This window comes from Bolinopsis microptera, chromosome 10 (assembly GCF_026151205.1).
Source record: "Bolinopsis microptera isolate Bmic1 chromosome 10, MBARI_Bmic_1.0, whole genome shotgun sequence".
In the NCBI taxonomy this organism is placed as follows: Eukaryota; Metazoa; Ctenophora; class Tentaculata; order Lobata; family Bolinopsidae; genus Bolinopsis; species Bolinopsis microptera.
The window spans coordinates 16,680,738-16,700,075 of NC_087081.1; the positions used below are offsets into that span (position 1 = coordinate 16,680,738).

The 19,338-nt window shown below is 37.8% G+C and overlaps 1 protein-coding gene across 1 annotated transcript in view; it reads left to right on the top strand.

Moving 5' to 3' along the window:
* Positions 1-1,058: 1,058 nt before the first annotated feature.
* LOC134821679 (V-type proton ATPase catalytic subunit A-like) overlaps positions 1,059-19,338 on the top strand; it is a 94,214-nt gene continuing 75,934 nt past the window's right edge. Inside the window, exon 1 of the mRNA XM_063832384.1 lies at positions 1,059-1,080. The gene's annotated coding sequence lies outside the window, so the exon portion shown is untranslated. The remainder of the gene's footprint in view (positions 1,081-19,338) is intronic.

Here is a 19,338-nt window from a genome sequence, read left to right on the forward strand (position 1 = left end):
AGACTTCATATAAAATACCACATACCTTAGGGCCAATAAATTTGCTTCAAAATAAATTTGGTTACCATAATTTTGGTCACCATAATTTTAGTCACAAATTTCGCAAATCTTTAGTCTGCAACAATTTTTGTCACAATTTTCGACTTTTTGAGACCATTTTCCATTCCATTTACCTTAAGAACGACAAACTTAGTCTACCCCGTTTGAGCATTACAGATTAAGCCGCAATGCATTACTCAGGAATTTAAATAACATCAGATCCAGAGTTTGTGACACTGTATCACTAAGTTCTTCAGTACACTGTCAGTTTCTTTTTCACCTTTTTCGACTTTACCATTTTTGTCGGTACGACTTAGTTTATGTCGATATGATCCTTCAGCCATTTCAACAGAGCATGGATTGGGATGGATCAGATTAAAAATATAATGTCCAAGAGGAGCTCTAACCTTTTAAGTGCAATAAGAATTTGGTACGGTTTAGTGCAGTAGGAACGGTGATGTCATTATATTAATTATAAAGCCCTATAAACAATGTAAGCTTAACAATATTCAATATTCATGTCATATATGCTCTACTGAAATTTTGGTCTCCTATAAAATAAGTCGCCGAAAAATTTTGTCTCATGAAATTTGGTTTACAACAATTTAAGTCAAAAGTTTGACTAAATTTATGGTAGACTAAATTTGTCGTTCTTAAGGTAAGTCAGAATAATACAGAATAACAAATACAAACGCCTTACATGAACATTACGAAATTGTAACATAATACAAAAACCTGTAGAGTGGCTGCTTAAAAAAAAGGTAACCTCATGATCAGAACAATGATTATATAGGGTCTAATATTATTTCAAACTTGCCCTCAAATGTGTGAACTGGGGACTGTCCGTGAATGGAAAAAAAGTGAAATGGTTCTAGAATGTGTGATGATTCAGGAAATGGATTGAAAAATAGATACCCCTAAAAATAGTGCCCCAGGAGATATCCCAGCTTCCCAAGGACAAAAGGAAATCGCGGCATGTACGGAATCGCGATTTTTCCCATTATTTGCGACAAATTTTTACTATATAACAAATAATTTGAGGTATGAGATATGATAGACGAGCGTAAGTGTTGACGTGCAAAGGACTGCTGTGAGTGTACTTGAAGATTACTCATCCTCCTCCTTCTCATCAAAACTATTCTCATCAAAACTACTATCTGGACTGAAGGTATTGCGTTTACAGTGTTTATTGTGCTTCTGAACATTGAACTCTTGATAATATAACTATGTCAAATAATCAGAGCTCAGACATTAGTCTCCACTCTTGTGAGCGCCCTTTAGAACATTTGAACTTTTCATTCCAGTCTGAAAAATCAGAGAACTGTATAGTAACAATTGTCTGTCAACAGTAACAATTGTCTGTCAAAAGACATCAAGATTGACTTTTTAGAAAAAAAGTTGTCTTTATTGAATGAAATTATCAGAACTAGTGATCTCATTGCTCAGTACAATGATAGTCTCATATCAGATCAAACTCAAATACAAGAACAGAGTTTTAAGTGTGAAAATTTGCTGCCAAACTTATCAGAGGAGATTGAATGTGAGATCATAACCATTACCCCTCAGTCACACGTTGTTATCAATCAAGTAGAAGCGTTTGATGTAGATGACATTGTTGTGGAAGATGTTGTATCGGACAGTTTGTTTGTTGACAACGATGTCGTGGACAAGGTTGTTCCACAGGAGGTTGTTGGAAACGAGATTGTTATCAGTGAGATTGTTGTTAACGAGGTTATGGCAGACGAGGATGATGTGTCTGATCTCCCTGTATCTACTGCTACTGGTGAATCACGGATCAACACCCCTAAGCCCAGAGACAAATATCCAAACTTGGTCCCTGCCCCTGTCTACGATCCTATAACACCGGGGCCAATGAATATATCTGTAATTTGTTTCCCATCACCAGTGAAACCAGTTACCCTACTAGATGATGGTCCATTCTCTAAATTTTCACTTGATCTATTAATGGAAGAACTTGAGTTCAGTCACGGTTTTAAAAACAGGAAATCGGTTTATTTTGGTGACTTTCCCTATGAGTATTCAGGTGCAACACATGACCCAAAAAGTGTACACAATGATTCCTACCTTGCTAAACTCAGCTCCTACATTAATGTGATATTACCCAATTTCAGACACAATAGTATTCTCGTCAATCTATATGAAACTGGAGCAGAGTTCATGCCAGCTCATAGTGATTCTGAATCATGTATTGTAGAACACTCTGATATTGTAACCATTTCACTTGGTGCGACGAGAACACTGCAAATTAGATCAAACGGCAGCAATGAAGTTGTGGGCTCTGTGCAGCTTCAGCATGGAGATGTCTTCATCATGTCCAAATTGTCTCAGGCTGACTTTCAACATGAGATACTGCCAGACGAAATGTGTGATGAACCCCGGATCAGCATCACCCTAAGACTGATGAAGCCCCCTAGGATCACTCAGTCAACTGAGTTTGGTCTGCGTTCACCGCCCCCACCCATCCCTCATTCAGGACACAAACTGACAGACTCTTCTTCACCTGCACTCTCAGTTTGCAAACAGTCAGCTAAAGCTTCACAAAAGTCTGTCCTATTCATAAGCAGCTCTATGTTCAGGTTTCTTGATGCGGACAAGTTATCATCGTCCACTGTTAGTGCTAGTAAACTGTTTTATCCTGGGGCTGATGCCAAAGTAATGTTAAATAAACTAAAAACTGACCTACACTCTGTTCCATCCCCATCTATTATTTATATTATGACAGGAACTAATAATGTGAACACAGTCTATTTTGGCTCAAAGTCACTGAAGGATGCAGCGGGTGACTTTAGTAATCTCTTAAATTATCTCAAGTCAGTGTATCCGAATGCAACAATTAATGTTCTCAATATTCTTCCCAGGAGTACAAAAGGCCGCAATGATGTTGTGGCAGAGCTGAATAAGGTTATTAAGGATATGTGTAGCAAAGATTCTTGTTTTAATTACATTAGCACCCATAATTTATTTAACTATAATAGAAGTGGATTCAGGAAAGAATTTTATTTTGCCAGACCATCTGCAAAAATATCTGATAACTGTCACCTCAATACAAGCGGTGTTATTCGACTTGCTAAATTTCTGAAGTATTGGGCCCATAAGCAAGTTTGAATTTTCAGAAAGATTGTTAACATTTATTTCATCTAGATAAGGGATAATTACACATTGTTCCTCATGTTTATTGAAGTTTTAGAAAGTTTTGTTATTATCTCATACAAATTTGCCAGTTCTGCAATTTATCTTATTCTGACAAGTTTATAGCAGCATAAATTGGAAAAATTTTCATGCTCTCACAGCAGTTCTTGCATTAACCCGTGCATTAGTAAAATCACAGTTTCATACCATGCCAAAAAGCTTGCAGTGGGACATTGCAACATGCAGGGAGGACTAACAGGTATGCCAAAATGTCTTGAAATCCAAGATCTAATCTGGAAAGAGAAATTAGATGTTTTATGCCTGAATGAAACAAATCTTAAGTCGGATATTGACTCAGCCAGTCTAAACCTACCCAAGAATTTTACTTTTATCCGCAAAGACCGTCCTAACGACAATGGTCATGGGGATGTGGCATTCTCATCAGTGAGCACATAAAGTTTAAAATGATTCAACTAAACTTAGTTTTGCAATATAATGACCAAATCGAGGCTATTTGGATCCATCTTACAGATTGCAATATTTTCATCTGCTGTTTCTACAGATCTGAGTTGTTTAGTCCTCTTGACAAATTTTTAGATTATATGACAGACTGCATGATGAGTATAGGAAGTAACAATGTTATTTGGCTGGGTGATGTAAATGTAGACCAAAACAACATCAGCAGTATGAACTATAAGAAATTAGACATTACAATGAAAATGTTTGGAATGGTACAGGTAGTTCAGGATATTACCCGCATTGCTAAACTAGGAAACAGAATCACAAAGACCACAATCGATGTTGTCATAACAAACACTTACTCCAAGTTTCTTGACTGCAAAGTCCTTGATGATTGTATAGGAGATCATCAGGTCGTAAAGTTCATTGTCGATTTCAATGTGCATAAGGCCTCAAAATTCAAGAAGTTACTAATAAGAGATCACAGCAAAATGAATGTTACTGCTCTTAAAGAATTTTTGGAAACTTGTGATTATAGACCAATAATAGATTCAACTAGTCTGAATGATGCAGTTGATGGTTTAAACGAACATATTGATCACTACTATGATCACTTCTGTCCAATTAAACAAATTAAGTGCCATAGTGATTACATCCATAAGCCATCTCCAGAATTTTTAGAAAGTAAGAAATTGAAAGGGAAACTTTACCGTAAATTTTTAACACACAACAAGAACAGACGTATACATCCAAATGGTCTTATACACTGTAATAAATGTGACTCATTATGGATGGCATATAAACGGCAGAGAAACTATTCAACCTATTTGTCTAGAATTAATAGGAAGACTAACTTAGCAACAGAACTGAAAGCCAAGTGTGCCATGAATGATCTAAAGGGTGTATGGAAAACGATAAAGACAGCATCAAATCTGCCTGTTAAAGCTAACAATATCAATAACAATCTTGATGCTGAAACCACCAATAAATATTTTGCTGAAATAGGTCCAAAGATCCAAGCAGAAGTGCAGCTGGAAAATGAAAATGAATTTCTATCTTATCTACAAAATAAGCAGATTGACAACGAGACCAGCTTGAATAGCTTTACTGAAATAACTGAGTCCAATATCTTAGACTATGTGGCAAGTATCCCTTGTAGCAAATCCACTAATGATCATATACCATTGAGAGTGTTTAGACAAATTTTACCTGCATTTATTGCTCCATTAACACATCTTGTAAATTTGAGTTTATCCAGTGGCATCATGCCAAACAGCTGCAAGGTTGCAAAAGTCACCCCAATCCATAAGGATGGTGATACTGAGAATCCTAGTAATTATCGACCAATCTCAATTTTACCGATTCTTGGAAAGTGCATCGAATTTTGTGTGAACTCCCAACTGACTCAATATCTTGATAAAAGGGAATACTTTCAGAGCATCAATATGGTTTCCGTAAAGATCACTCTACAACTTATCTCATGTTAGATCTGTTTGATCGTATATTTACTGCTAAGAACAGTGCCAAGCATCCTGCAATTATCTTCCTGGACATCAGAAAGGCATTTGATACTGTTAACCATGATATTCTCATTCAAAAGCTGAAGCATTATGGAATAAAAGATACTGCATTGAGCTGGTTTAGGAGCTTCCTCACAGATAGATTACAGCAAACTAGAGTTGGGAGTAGGATAAGCAGTTTACATTCATTGAACTCTGGAGTGCCTCAAGGAAGTATATTAGGACCAATTCTATTCAGCATTTTTATCAATGACCTGCCTAATGCATGCCTATTTTCTAAACCTTATCTATTTGCTGATGACGGTGCATTATATTTTGACAATATATCTAGAGGAAACTATGGTAACATCAAACAAGAGTTGAAATTAGTTATCAGATGGCTTCAGGCTAATAAACTATCCCTGAATAATGAAAAAACAAAACTAATGATCCTTGACTCTAAGCCTAACCTTGATGCCATCCTTGTTGAAATTTGTGATGACCTTACTTTGGTAATCTGTGAAACTAAATCCCATAAGTACCTTGGACTTATAGTTGACAGCAGATTGACATTTAATGAACATATTGATAACATTAAGAAAAAGATATCCAAAAGAATTGGTGCTATGTATAGATCAAAAAAACTTCTCCCTCTCTTAAGTTCAGGAAGATGTTTGCTAATGCACTTATGTTGCCACATTTTGACTACTTAGACACCATCTGGTCAAGAACATATAAAAAACGACTAGGAGAGTTAGATATCATGTACAAAAAGGTTGCTAAAATAGCCCTAGATGTAAACATCAGAGAGAGGTCGGTTAATGTATACAAAAATATGGGATGGCTTCCTCTCCATTTGAGACGACAGGTTCATCTTAGCTCATATATGTACCGTATAATCAATGAAACATGTCCAAAGCATTTTATCGGGAAATTCTCGTATATTTCTGGTGGATCACGTGAGGCAGAAAACTGCAATCTTTATACTCCTAAATCAAGATCTCACAAGGAGTTTAACTATCTAGGAACTAAGGCCTGGAACATATTACCAAAGTCCCTTAGAGAGTGTGACGTCGTTAAGAAATTTTCTAAGTTATACAAAGAAACTCTTATGAATATGGTGCTAACTGATGAGAATTACCAAGGGGATAACTCTTACGATAAATTCATGATCCCACCCAACACTAGCCAATGTATCTAGGCAGGTATGTTATTTCGGTTAAGTTATCTCAGTACATAAGTGAATCCAATCCATCCCCTGCAATCAAAGTATTTCCATGCCTATTAAGCTATTACAGGAAATTAGGAACATCAGTGGAAAGGTGCACTGTCAATCATTATTGCTCCATACCTCCAGTCCTCCTGTTATGTGCAATTCTCACTGCTATGTATGCTCCTCATTTGTATCAATTATATTGATGCTACATTGTTATTGAATATGAAATAATTTTCAACCGTATTAATTTATTAACTTATTGTAAATAGCAAGTTTGACAAAGGGATTACGTTTATTTTACCCGGAGTTCGTTTAAGTTTAGTATTGTAAATAGTTAATTTGACGAAGGGAATACGTCTATTTTACCCTGAGTTATGTTTTAGTTCAATCTTGACACAATTTTAAAATTATAATTTAATTATTTTATATATATGTATTGTCCATAACTAGGGTGGCCTGCTAACAGAACCATGATCTGCCTTGATTCATCCTTCAGCACAGAGAAAAGCTCCTTTTTTATACATTATGATTACAGAGGATCTGATATTTAGATATATATTGCTGTGCTGTAAAAATTGACTTTATTTATTTATTTATTTATTTATGTAATATAGTCTAATATACCGCGAAATGTAATTCGCGGTATCGCGATTTTTGGCCAAAATGACCGCGAAATCCTTTTGTCCCTGCAGCTTCCCAGAGGGTGGGATTAGGAGATAGAAATGGTTTAAATGTATAAATATAGGTATTAAAAGATAATGTGAACTTAATTTCAACAACAGGCAGTACTGGCCGTAGTATATTGGCAGCAAAACTGATAATTGGTATGAATTGATAGATGGCTGGATAACACGAAATGAAACATTGCTATACATATGTGGTGAAACTGAAAGGATGACTTTAAAGAGTTCCGAATGATAATGTTCTAACAAACCAAAACTACTACTTTCTGTATCGTAGTAGATCTGGCATGATGTGTGGCAAGATTCTTTTATTATTTGTTCATGTCTCATTTCCATCCAAGATATGATTGATGCGTGTAAAGCTGTCTCAAAGCATAGTGCAAATACCAAATAACACCACCTACGGTAATAAGAAATACTTAACGTGTTTGTTTAAACTGAAGAAGATGGCTCACTGACCAGCACTGTCCTTGTAGTGACACGTGATGCCCATATAAGGAGTTGTCTTTGAGTTCAGCTTGAGCAGCTCCCATAATCTTCCTTTATTTTGTGAGCACAAGCACGTCACAAGCACACCACAAGCACGTCCAAATACTACCAGATCCAAAAATGAGTTTGCTCCCAACCTAGCACAGTGTACGTTCACGATCTAACCAGATACATTCATTGTTGGTCATGCGTACTATGATAAAGGTGGCTAATACTGCACACCATACGACACTTGAACACATTTATGAACACAACTCTTGTCCTAACACTTTCTACTTTATATCAGTAAGGAGAGGATCATGATGACGTCACGTGATATTGTGATGACGTCACGTGATATTGTGATGACGTCACGTGATATTGTGATGACGTCACGTGATATCACAAGTTACATGTCAGCATTAGATTCTAAATTTAGCAATAGAAATGTACAGTAATTCAATCAACAAGTCAGATTAGTCGGTCACGGAGTCCAGGGTCAAAATTATTGATAATCAACTAATTTCTTTATCTATCAGTCAGCTCAGCATCTATCATGGCACGTTTATCTCTCGGACAGGTCGGGCATGATCGTTATTATTCCTTTTAGGGAATTTACCATCTTTTGTTAAAAATAGTCTATTGTAGTACTTAATCCTAAACATAAGCCTAAACCTAACCATCCGGATAAGTTATACAAAACCAACATTATTTAGCTTTATAATTGGTAAGTTGCAGCCAAGCAAATATATTTCTTCTATTAGTCTATTCAACCTTTTCAATTTGATTCATGATTGTCCTTACAGTCTGACCACTGAGTAGGTCTCGGTTATTTACTCATTTTATTCTACCCCACTGAGACACTAAAAACGAGTATGCAATTTGTTTAAATATACAATTAAATATTAGCGTATATAATACCACCTATTTGACGGCCACTTATTTTTTCATAATCGCACTGGTTTTTATTTTCAGGGAGTGCGATTACAAAACTAATTGCACTGTTTTGAGAGCAACCGAAAGCATATTCGGTGCAATATAATCGCACTACTTTTCTAAAAGATGCTGTAAAACATTAGTCATTATTATAGGGAGCACTGCTTGCAGTATATCTCACAGGGGGAATGAGATTTCAGTAGTTCAGAGAGAGTCCCTCCCAACAACTGTAACTTCGTAGGAAGTATAGCGAATTATCTTATTAGGATACAGGAGGTGAAAGCATTAAATAACTCGTAAAATACAATTTTCACGAGCCACGGGCCCCTATTGAAAAATACACCTAAAATACGAGATTCGGGGTGTTTTCAAAACCAACATATTATGAGCGCTCGATTCATAATTAAAATCTGGCCTCTCTGCGATCTTTAAAGGTTGGACTATCAACTAATATCATGATGGATCTGAGATAGAATAATAAAATTAATTTGAAATATCTTTTCTCAGGATATCAATTAAGGGGGAGGGGGGTTCAGCCTGAAGTTTCTGTGAAACTTGATTCTGACATAGCAGTTGACCAACAAAGTAGGACCCATTCCATTTACCGGCACCACGACATTAACTTTCCGCAAAAACCGCGAGAGACATACCATTATTAATCATTAAATATCGAACACCAATTGCACTATTTGAACTTTTCTGTTTGTCTAAAAGACCCGGCAAAGAAACTCTTCTTATAACAACCATGCCCTCAAACAGTTTCGTTTACAAATCTAGTTGCCTTTGGAATTCATTCCGTCAGATGTTGGCACTGAACGACCTTGAAATCACTCGTGGTGTATTCAAATCAAAGGTAAAAAAGTCATTCTCTCGTCTCAGGGTAAAGGTGACAAGAATACCTGGGCCCCTTTGGCAAACTTTCTGAACTCAGGCAGCATGAACGACTAAATTTGAAAAAATAAAACTTCTTGTCTGAATGAACTATTAGAACCTCAAGAAGCTGATCCGCATGTCTCCGCTACTAAAATGTTTAATGAGCCCAATCACTCATCACTTAACAGTTTAATCTTCAAAGTGAGTTGTACAATCTAGGTTGTTTTAAGTAGCTGTTGATAGTGTAAAACAGGAGTGACTTGATCGTTTTCATAACTTCGATTTACAATTTGTACCATAATAAAACTAGCACTGCCATGGGGTTCAAAAAGGGTCATTGTAAGCCTCCAGCGTAATGGTCCTAAGTCTCTGCCCCATGCAGTGCCTGTCAGCATCAGCTAACAGAATAGCCCTAACATAACGATCAAGCCACAAATTAGGTTCTATAATGATTTAATATTGTTGAATAAAGAGATTTGAATATAATATTTGTTTTATTCTGAATATTTGTTTTATTCTGATTATACCATTGAAAACGTTTTGGCTGGGTTGAATGGTGTTATGGTTTTTTACCAGTATGACAAAATACAAAACTGCCCAAGAAATAAGAACTTAATTTCCCAAATTTGGACAATTTGACAACAAATGGTGTCAAAATCGGTTTATTTTTAGGTAACATGGGCAACAAAGCATCATCCAAGTTATCTGTGACCGCAATCCCTGATTCCTATATTGCAATCTCAATATGTTTCAACTCAAAGATAGGAGTCATGAATGTGACTCCGGAGGTGAGGGAAATGCTTGTTATACTTGATCAGGAAATAGAATCCAAATATGGATCCACTCGAGGACAACTCAAAGATTATTATGGTACTGTAAAGATGCATGTTGGGGATAAGTTTACTTTTGTTCATCGGAAGGGTAAAAAAAGAGCAACTCTTGGAAAGTTTTTTGCCATACGTCTCCTAGAGGAAATGTACAATCTAGGCTACAACCTGATTACAAGTAGTGATTTAGCAACGCATTCTGACAAATCTACTTGGTTCTTTGCAAAGGAGGCAATATCTGATGAAAACAGAGGTAAATCTAGAGTTTGCTGTATTGCTCCTGGTAGTGGTGGACTGCTAGGCAACAAACTTATCCTTCTGCATCATGATGAGCATATAAAACAAGCTGTTATGCTAGCTCTTGAAGATGCTTGGGCCAAAGGTGTATCAGGAACTGAGGACGTTCAGTCTCCAGGTGAAATCCTGCATGAGATTACTTTGAATGGCACCTGGGATTCGACTGATGAGGACGGAATAAATACTCGAAAATTAATTTGTAATTTAGTGGGAAGGATGGGTGAGGTAAACTGGAGACTTATCACTTCAACTAATCTGAAAGACACTGCAGACTGCTTCTTCTTCATATACGATCCAACTTTTACTGCTCATCCAAATGATTTCTGTATGCTGTCCTTGGCTAAAACGGACAGGTTAAGGTTGATTAACTGCAACCACCTTCTTGAGCCTTTGGAGACGGCTATTACTGCTGCTGGTCTTTCTATCCAAGAAAAGATGGATTATTACGGTAGCCATGAGATAAAAATTCATGGAAATCCTTGGCATTCCTCGGATAGTGAAGCCATTGTTGCACGAAGAAGTATTTCAAGGATTATGGAAGTTTTTGGGCAAAGTGGATACACTCCTCTATACGCAATTGAGATAAGCCGAAGCTGGATTGATAAAGCCTCTATTCTCTTTCGGAAAGATCCATTCCCAATGAACTGTAAATATGCTTGCTTGTCATTGACCTACTTGAATACGCTTCGGTTACTTGATTTCCCCATCGATGTTGGTGTCCAATTGAGGGATTGTATCTACCAGTTTTATCCGTTTGGTGTTCAAAAGGAGGTTAATTTACCAGACTCAAACCTAGAAATAAACGTTGAGGGATGGCCCTGGATTACTACTGCTTTTTCCAAGGGTGCTATTTCCTATCACATGAGAGCTGTATTGGGCAAAATGATGGCGGTCGCGGCCCAACATGGCTGGTATGTATCCATTTCAGGAGATATTACGTCAAAATTTATTGGCAAACACAGAAATAGGATAGATGTTCATAGCATCTATTTTATGAAAATGTGTTGAGATTTCAAGTGTAGCTTTAAACATGTTTTAAGGGCCCAACAGTCAGCCCACTCAGTTGATGGTAGAACCGTTGGTCTTTGTAGGATGTTGTAACAGGGACTACACTTCTTTTTTTCTCTTGCTAACCAAAATAGGGCTTGTAAAGTATGATGCCACAAGCCTCTACACCCAACCTCTAACAGAAAAAGTTGAGCTTTCCACCATGAAGCCCAGGAATAAGCTCTTTGTTATAACGCGCTTGTTCCTACTTGGTTACTCTCATTGCCAACCATCAACTCTACTTAAATCACAATCTTTCCTGTGTCCAACCAGACTATAATATCGGGTCTCTCCGCCGATGTGTTGGGGGAACTGTGCTGGGAGGCCATCTTCGTCCCAGACCATCTGTCAATCATGCTCCATCTCAAAAGGGCTCTCTCTTCACTTTAAAGTTTTGTTTTTGATAACTACTGCTTGAAGGACTATTATCACGTTTCAGCAAAAATGTGGTTCACCATATATTATTATTTATCTTTTCTGTTTAAAATTGTTTATAAATATAATATGGCAATTGATGACACAATTAGATTTTCAATTTATATTTCTAAACACTTTTTCTTTTGTCTTTTTCGTTTTATCTTTTACTAAAAATTTGTTTTACTAAAAAAAGCATTTTATCGTAAATATGTACAATTCTGAAGTTTGTATAAAAAGTTATTTAATGTACTTAGTTGTATCTTGAGATTCTGTAACGTTTGTAAGGGGTCGTTCAAATGTTATCACTGAGGGGGGGGGCCGGAGAAAGTGTTTTATGATTATGCTAGTATAATTTTCACACAATAGCTATGTGTAAAACTGTTTACGGAGGGGAGAGGGTTGATAATTGGCCCAAATGTGATTACTTGATATGTGAGAATCCCCCTTTAACTTACATTTTTGTTTTATCAAGTTTTTTTCTTAATAAAAATTTTGGAAAAAATTAGAAAGAAAAATGTTTTTTTCTTTTTACCGCGATTTGAATGTCCTGCACAGCATATTGAAGCTTTTTCAAATTATTCTTATTCTTGGTTGACGATGTCAACCCATCGAGATCGTTGCTCTGCGAAGCAGAGCAACGATCGACGATGCAAGAATGCTAGTTGCTAGTTCGCGCGGCGCGTCGAAGCGGCGAAGTCCTCCAATTCTTATTCTTATTGTATTGCTGTGTAAATTGAATTATAATTATAATTATAATTTTCAAGATTTAAATTTTCTGAATTTTAACGAGTCTTGTAACATCTTTATTAACCCTTACATAACAGTTTACACTAAATCTCAAGAAAAAAAACCAACAACATCCATTGCAATGACCCCATCTAAATTTCAAAACTTCGAGTGCCCACAGATATTTAATGGATTATCATATTCTATAGGGCGATTAAAAAATAATGTTGGGATTTTTAAAAATAATGTTTATATTAAATGGCCACAATTTCTGAGATTGTGTATTTGTAAGTGGTACTCCCACAAAAACTTTTCTCCAGATTGTGCAATATGCTCATTGCTCATGTGTAAAATTATAAAATAGGCATTTTAAGAGTTAAACTCTTGTACAGGTGGATGTGAATTGTTTTTATGATTAGCTAACAATTCGAAAGATTTTAACCCCAATAATTTGGTTCAGGACTTTTTATTTTGGCTGCAAAAATCGCGCTACAAAGGAGTTCCTACCAAAGTTAAACGGGGAATCGTATAAGACCACTTTTGAGGCATATCACATCAATAATAGTTCAAGCACAATTTAACGGTTGATACTCGTAAAATATCTGTTCAGAACCGTCGACGAGTCCAACTCGGCGCGTGTCCTGGTAGGTTGTAAATCTGCAAAAGCACAATGCGTTATTGTGCCGCGCCGCGCACTCAATTATGCTTCTTGCAACTAGATCGGCAAAATGCGCTACTGTGTCCCGCCGAGCTGCGATGAATTGACATCGTGAATCAAATCTCTCCCAACTAATTTAGGTTCAGTAGTTAAGTATGATTGGAAGGTTTTGACAAATTTTCATGTCAGCATAATTTATGTTTAGGAACCGAAGTTATGACAGAATAATACGACAAAAATCAACGAATTTCGTCAAATTACGCAACTTTTACACCTAATTTTGCTGCAAAAGCCGCGCACCATCACTTTAAAAATTTGGTACTGTGAAAATTTTCACTGTCTCTAAAAAACAATGGTAAACAAATTTTGAAAATCCGAGCAAGTTTATTTTTACCGTGCACCTTAATAATACAATGGCTAAACGGTCTCGAAATGGCCGGTGGCTGAGGGCACGCTTGTAGCGCGATGCGTTACTGTGCCGCGCCGCGCACTCAATGAGGCTTCTCGCAACGGCTAGATCGGGGGATGCGCTACTGTGCCATGCCGCGCCGAGCTGCGATGAATTGACATTGTTAATCAAAGGGTAAGCGTACGGCTGCAAGTCAAGGATAACTGTGTTTACTGTTTCATGTCATGTATTTAATATATAATAGTATAATGTTTTGGGACGGAATAAAACGAGTGCCCAGATTTTTAGATTCGAAGCGCATAATCGTGAATCGATCGCGATAGTTTCGACACTCGTGATTTTGATTCACGATGTCAATCCTTCGCAGCTCGGTGAGGCACAGTGGTGCATCTCGCCGATCTACCGAAGGTTGCGAGAAGCATTATTTGATGCGCGCGCGACCCAGTAGTGCATCGCGCTACAACTCGTGATTCGAGTGTCAAGATAAAATGCCAATGTCTCTCTTTTCCAAACAAAAGGAAATGATATTAATTTGAATAACCGTCTGCAAATGCAAATTGATACCGAGAATGAAATCGGTCGCTCGAGCTTTTCCCATTCAATGAGCTTTGCCTTTATTACTATTTGTAAGCCGTAGATTTTCAGAATGCTTGAACAATTATCTAAGAGGAAAATTTCCTCAGATTTTGAATAAAATTACTCCTTAATGGTGTAAAATTGATTTGAAAAGTTATCATTTTGTCAAAAAATCAAGATTTAAAAACGCTTAATTTGATTAGATGACGTCATCAAGTCACAAGTGGTGATGATGACGTTAAATTGTTTTTTGATACAATTTAAACTAAAGTGTAAACGATTATCTTCAAGACCTGTTGTTCGAAATGAATGTATCTTGTATACCCCCAAGTGGTGTCAAAAACGCGAATTAAATTAAAATAGGTAATAATTATTTTAGTCTTTTGAGTCTTGACAACATTTTAGGGTTATAGGGGTTCCTGCTAGTATATATGATATATATATACAACGGTGTTTCTTTCTCTTTTAGCAAAGTGCTCAACTATTGTCTAGGAGCATTATATAAGCGTAAAAAAGTAAACGATGTTATCGTCAAACTAAAAGTTTCATGAATGAGTGAACAACAATCTTCAGCGACATGATTACAATTAAAATGGCAAACATTATACATTATAGTGCTCCTTAGGCTTTATCAAACTCTTATAATTAACAATTACTTAATACTCCTAAAACCTATAACTAACAACAATTCATTTTTTACAACTAATAAATTCAGATCTTTTATTTATTTAGTCTGTGTTCTAAAGGATGTGTAAGCACAGATTGAGCACCGAGCTATCAAAACTGATATGTGACCTCAAGAATAAAAACATCGAATATAGCATAGACTGGAAGATTATCACTAAATCTAATAGGGAAAAATGGGCGATTAGGTTTGGCCTCTATACGACCACTATACGGCCACTATAGAGGCCGTATAGAGGCCGTATAGAGGCCATATAGAGGCCGTATAAAAGCCGTATAGTGGCCGCGTAGGGGCCATATAGTAGCCGTATAGAGGCCGTATAAAGGCCATATAGAAGCCGTATAAAGGCCGTATAGTGACAGTGTCATGTAAGGGCACAAATAGTGGCCGTATAGAGGCCGTATAAAGGCCATATAGAGGCCGTATAGAGGCCGTATAGTGGCCGTATTATATAGAGGCCAAACCTAATCGCCCATTTTCCCATCGTCACGTCTCTTCTTTTCTTTCTTAGGCAGTATGGCTTTGTTGGTATCATCAATCGCATCAACAAAATGTCCATACAGTTCCGTAACCTCACTCTCATCGGTTTGCTCGCATAGAGCAGAGTACCGATTCTTATACTGCATATAATTATAATGTTTTGAACTTAAATATACCTGCTGAACTACTTTCGATGAGTCTTAATGTCTGAAAAACAATAAAGGGGATATAATAGTATAGGGGGTAAATAGTATTGTGAATATAAGAGCGACGGTCATTGGTCATGCTTGCCAGCATTGTGATCCTCATCCTGGAGTCGAAAAAGCAGTCTTGGCGTGATATTTTCTTATCGTTAAAACGTGACATCATGATTGCTACCTGCCAGCACACCAAACGTAAACAACAGATCGGTCACGGGTCATCTTACCTCTAATTTATCTGTTCGCGAAATTTATGAATTCACGGAATTTTAGAACTCAAAACTAAGCAGTTTTGGCTCCGAATCTGCTCGGCAACCAAAGATCTGTGAGTGATCATGTCATGTGAGGTACGGGAAATAAAAATAAACAAATTTTTAAAATGAATGAGTGCGGCCGCGGTCGGTCCGAATCAGCTGATACTATTACTACTACTACTATGTCGGAACTAAGTCCGATCTACGCCAGATAACCCCCTCCACATATTCCTGTCCCGCATCAGGGTTCGCAGTTCCTCTTTAGAGTTGGTCCAAACTTCCTTCAGTAATATCCGGTTGGAAGAGACAAGGACAAGTTGCAAGTGAAACAAGGAAGTTAGGAGTAAGGGCAAATTTACCAGGGGAAGCCTCGAGTCCAAAATTGTGGAGAAAAGTGGTTTCTCCCCAACCCCCACCCTCTAGCTCTAGTATTCAGTATTGCTCTTTTGCGATCTCGGAAGGCAGGCCTCCACTTTGCAACACTATCTCGGAAGCGGGAGCTCTCGATACGTATCTCGTACGTATTGATAATGACTCGGACCGAGAATGTTCCAAGTCAAAATTTTTTCAAAGTTTTTCTGTAACCACTTTTCTCCACGTTTCATGCTACCCTGTTCATCATTACTATTAGCCGATAATATTTTTTGAAGTCAACACCTATTGCAAATATGCATTTCAAGATTTTAGAAATTTTTTTTGAAGAAATATCCGGCAAAATTTTCTGAAACCGGACCGGAACTGGAACCGGATCCGGATTCAGCCGGATATCCGGTCGGTTCTTAATATAGTAATTGATAAAATACACAGTCTGTGAATTACAAGTTCCGTGTAAAAAAAAAGAAAAAAAAAAGTTCCGTGTACATTTTGAAATCTAGCTGCATCAGTGAAATTGAATGTGGGAATGCACTCCTAACGATAAATAATAATACAGTTATGCAAATAATAAACGGAGAAACATCACTGAAATCTAATTACCTATACCTTGAGCCCTTTAGAAAGAAAAGAATTTAAACCTGATGGCAATTTTTCTCACCAAGTTAACAGAGCAATATTAAAGCTACAATAAATTATTTATAAAATTTTTATAAACAGGAAGCGGGAGCGTATCGAGAATGACTCAGAACGAAAATCTTCTAAGTCAAAATTTGTTCAAAGTTTCTCTGGAAACCACTTCTCTCCACGTTTCATGCTACCCTGTTCATTATTAGCCGAAAACATTTTTCTTTCGGTTTTCCGAAGTCTGCACCTACCCCTCGATACTGGATACACAATTTTGGGGCTCTTACAAATTCGCTCGCCCAAAAATTATCACGTGACTTTGGTTTTTATGATTTTGCAGCCGAACAAAACGGTTTTACGAAAACCCTATTCGGATTCCCAACCCTAACCCTAACCATAACCCCAAAGCTACTCATAACCCTAACCACAGCCCTGACCTTAACCCGATCAGCCCTAAAAGTAAACAATCGAATTCGTGTTTTACTAACAGCTGTCGCGTGACCAAAACGGTTTTTTGCCAATAACTCTCCAGGGAAGTATTTTTACCCTACGTCATGGGGGATTGTTCGGAATCAACGTCCAAAAATACACCGATCATGATGAATTTCATACCCTCAGCTCAGGGTCTTTTCACAAGAATTTTCTTAAAATTTGGGCGAGCGATTTAGTGGGAGCGCAATTTTGGACTTGAGGCAATTCACCCGGGTCGTAATGCAATTTCGGAAGACAGTCTGCACTTTGCAGTCTGCACAAAACTTGACTCGATGCCAAAACTGGATCGTACTATTAGTATTAAACACGACAAAGAGCAATACTAGAGCTTAATGCTAAATAAAAGGGTGGGGGAAGGGGGGAGGCTGGCTTTTCGGTTTTCTGAATTCTTTTTAAAAATGTTCTTCTGGAAACCACTTTTCTGCACAATTTTAGACTTGAGGCTTCCCCTTTTAATGCGAATGCGATCACGGAAGGCAGGCCTTCCTCTTCCAAAACGAGCTCGGCAGCGGGAGTTCTGCCCTTAGAGGTACGTATTGAGAATGACTCGGACCGAAAAAGTCAACATTTTTTCAAAGTTTTCTGGAAACCACTTTTCACTACATTTCATGCTCCTCCTTTTTCTTCTCCCAGCTTTGAATCTGTGATGGATGTGATGGAAGGCTTGCAGTCACTTTTATCCCTACATGGGCTCATGTAGGGGCCTTCCAAGTGATAGGGTAACAGTGACTGCTAGTAGAGAAAATATGAAGGTTCCACCAGTAGACATAAATAAGTATCGAAAGCAGGGCATTGGCTCGACCTCCGAGGCGGGGTATCCGTGAGGACCCTGGTCGTAATCAGCTCTGCACTGTTTCAGTGTATCCTGATGCCTGAAATCTCGGACACTGCGTACGTACAGGGTAGACAGCCACGTATGATTTTGTCTGTGAGTTTTTCATCACTTCCTGACATAGCCAGACCTCAGCTGGATTCTTCCTTTCCCTTTCTCTTTAATTCCCGTTCAATCTACCTCTTCATCATCAGTTAGAGATGCCTAGCCTTGCACTCGAACTTTGTCTCCACAGTTCGCCACGGTATCTCTTTTGGAGGCCTCCTGCCGGGCAACACTAGCTCTCAGACACTGGCTAACTAGTAACTTATCGCGCACGGTTTAGTTTCTGTGTCTTTTCCGTGGTCGTGTGTGCCGTTTTGTGCCGCCCTCTCTGCTGTTCTCGCGCATGCGCTCACCCACTCCTCAGTGAGCTGTTCATTTGACAACATCACTGCCCAATAAAATTTATGCAATAAAAATCATTATACACCCATGATCATATGATCAAAACACAAAGCTTTGAAATGTAATGTTCCAAATTATATTTTAAATGTTTTAAAAAATGTGCTACTCAGCGGATAAAATGTAACGAAAAATATGCATTTCAAGATTTTAGAAATAAATTTAAAAAAAGAAATATCCGGCAAAAACCCAGCAACATTTTTTGAAACCGGAGCCGGAGCCGGAACCGGATATTGAAGCCGGATATCCGGTCGGTTCCTAGGCGACATCCTCTCTCTTCTCCTCACAAGGCTCCTGATCGTATTGGTTCTTGGCCAAGAACAGCCCCCTTCTTGCACTGTCCACTCTGGGTCACTTGAGGGGTCGATCTGCTTTTGTCGGCCCTTCTTGGGCCGCCTCAATAGCAACCACAAGCTTCCCGTAGTTTTCAGTGGCCCCATCATCCTCCTCTACCAGGCCAGAGAATCTATTCCGAACTTCAATTGCATGCTTTTTTAAAAAGCTCACCATCCAACTTCAGGGCACTGTAATCATAGTTGACTTTTTCGGAGGCCTGTGGCCTTTCCTAAAGCTAACTTTGATATTACACAATACAACTCTGTGATTAGATCCCAACGACTGAAAAGAGTTGTAAACTTCAGTGTTCTTTAATGAGTTTTTCCACTTCCGCCG